The sequence below is a fragment of the Hydractinia symbiolongicarpus genome, chromosome 8 (assembly GCF_029227915.1).
Source record: "Hydractinia symbiolongicarpus strain clone_291-10 chromosome 8, HSymV2.1, whole genome shotgun sequence".
NCBI classification, from domain to species: domain Eukaryota; kingdom Metazoa; phylum Cnidaria; class Hydrozoa; order Anthoathecata; family Hydractiniidae; genus Hydractinia; species Hydractinia symbiolongicarpus.
Window position 1 is genome coordinate 32,111,182 of NC_079882.1, and position 2,659 is coordinate 32,113,840.

Consider the following 2,659-nt stretch of genomic DNA (forward strand, 5'->3'; position numbering starts at 1 on the left):
TACGGGAAATCGCGGGATTTCGTTTGCCGGCGATTAAACCTCTTTCATTAAGCGTCTCATCAACTAGAAATTAAAAAAAAGGTTGCGAAGCATTTCGCAAGTTGCAAGCAAAATTAAACTATCCAATACTTTGTCCATAGCGCTTCTTGTTTAATTGGCGCTAACATCTTCAAAATTGAATATCATATAGAAGAACCCTGGGGACGAGGTAGGAAAATGAACGCTCTGCGGAACAATTCGTTGCTCAAAAACAGTTTTTTTGCGAATAGACTGCGCGAGTATTTGATGTGCGTGGGATATTCTTTTCAAAATGTGCGAGAAAATTAGATTACGCGAAACTAACAAAAACGAATAACGCGTGTTAAAATTTTGTACCGCCTTTTCCCACAGAATGGTAAAAGTAAAGAGCGCAATACAAAATTACACTTTTAGCAGTATTCCGAAAGATATGTGATACATCGAGTTGTGCTACCCGCAGAAGTTGGTCCTAACGTTAACGATTTCGTAAATGACCTCACAACAAAACAGTATTTTTTTCACGTAAAAATACCGGCAGTAGAAGCCACAGAATCTGCTGGAACGAATTTCGAAAACTCACGGGAAACAATTAAAACAAAAACAAACAAATCAAAACAGTTTTTTAACTTTATCAAGATTTATTAAATAGCTTCAAATTTGGGCAGAAAAACAATAACGGATTCGCCTTCTTTTCACCACACGCATTAGAAGATTACATCACTCACTCCCATTGTACACAATCTAAAAGAAAAAGAAAACATTTTCATATAGTGAAGCTTCCAGTGCCTTTAAGGGATGGCCAAGTCAATGGAATTGAAAGCACTGTTTTTCATCTTATAAATAATTAAGGCTAATTCGGAAAAGTATAAAAGAAAAAAACTAAACAATTTGGCAACTTTACTAATTTTATATGCAAAGTTCCAACCATACCAACAGTTTCCAAATCTGACAAAAATAATTTTAGAAGTGTTTATTTTTTCAGAATTTGATTGATGCAAGGTCAAGGGAAATTAAAGTTTATTGTCCTAGACCCATTTAAAAACATATGCTTCTCATCATTCGGTTTTTTTTCAACCAACATTAATGTAATCACCCAGAGGAAATTATAATGTCTCTTGTGTGTGTTTTAGAAGCTGAGTACACAAATACACAAATATTACAAGTGCTGAACTTTGGCAATCATATTTTGCAACTATGCTGAACCATGTCAATTATTAAATTCAGCACTAATAGAAAAGCACCTTGGATAGGATTCTTTGTTGGGCGAATAAAATGACTGACAAATGGTTTATCGTGAATGAAATAGTAATTTTTACACAAATAATTTAAAAAATAATGAACTTTGTTATGTGGGTTGTTCTCAAACACACGTGGGCGGTGGACAAAAAACTGTGATGTAATTTCTCTTGGTCTATTGTTCCTGAGAATATTCTAAAATAAGAGGGTGTCAATAAGCTGCAAACAGCCACATATATAAGGGCGAGTTCGGGCAACTTTTCCAATTAAATTAGTGATTGTCTTCCAAAACCGCCCGCACTTTCCCGAACTTGCCTGGAGCATTTTCAAAATTCAATTCCTTGTAACATACCTTGTGGACGATAGTTGGAAAAAGATGCTTTAAGAGAAAGAAGTTAATAAAAATTAAAAGTTAGTTATCAAGTAAATTTTATCAAAAACCATCAAAAACAGTTCTTTTAAGAACTTTACTACCACATAGTTTACTTTATGGTCTATGCAGGTTTTTTTGGGTGAATACTTCAACATTTTGCAAAACGCTAAACTTGCCCAAAAACGCCTGCACGTTATACGGCGTATGCAGCTTATCAGCACCCTTGTTCTAAAATTACAAGCAGTTTCGAAGATGCCCACGCCGTTTAGAGGACGTGGTACGGCTTGGGCATCCTTGAAGTTCTGTTAAATGACAGTTTTAATGTTTCAATGTCGTTTTAAACCTTGTTCTCAGGGAGGGTGTACGGAAAACTAATTCCTATTGACAATTACATTGCTGTTGGTTTGATAGCAAAAGTGGATATTTTTTTAATTACTGAAACAGGTTACTTATATAATAAATAAAAAATGGTAAAAACGGTTGGTCAGCTCACTCTAGCGCCCAGAGCTATTTGTTTTGTCTGCGCCCTAGCTACAGGTTTTCCTATATCTGGCTAGCAGTTAGGTAGTAATACAGCTTCTCCATATGTATTCTACAAATTACTTTCAATTCTTTTATACAAAACTGAGCTCTAGCTAGCTACCTTTCGTGTGATTAAGCCTTACCTTGATTTGGATAAAACCAATTAAAATTGATAATATTGTATTTTTACATCCTCTTAGAAACAATAAAATAAAACACAGCTCGGCGCGTTATAATTGGGCAAATTACTTCAATTTTTCTTTAGGAAAGGGTACCTTACACAGGAGCTTTCCAATCAAACTAAAATCTCCAGAAAAAGCACAGCAACAAAAAAGCTTAAAATACACAAGTAAAGTCGACTAGGAACAGGACTAGCAATAAATTTTTTCAAAAGAGGAAAACCGTTTTAATACTATTATTTTTTATTAAAATACAACTATAATAGTATTAGAAGCAAAATTGCAAAGTAATTAATTAATTATTTATACCATAATTAGCTATAATACAAAG

At 34.0% G+C, this 2,659-nt stretch overlaps 1 long non-coding RNA gene across 1 annotated transcript; it reads right to left on the reverse strand.

Annotated features, from left to right (window-relative positions):
- Positions 1 to 528: 528 nt before the first annotated feature.
- LOC130654815 (uncharacterized) lies at positions 529 to 2,432 on the reverse strand. The gene is made up of 2 exons (XR_008984499.1): positions 2,293 to 2,432; positions 529 to 759 (listed from the first exon to the last, which is right to left on the reverse strand). It is a non-coding gene; the product is annotated as an uncharacterized LOC130654815 (long non-coding RNA).
- Positions 2,433 to 2,659: the final 227 nt, after the last annotated feature.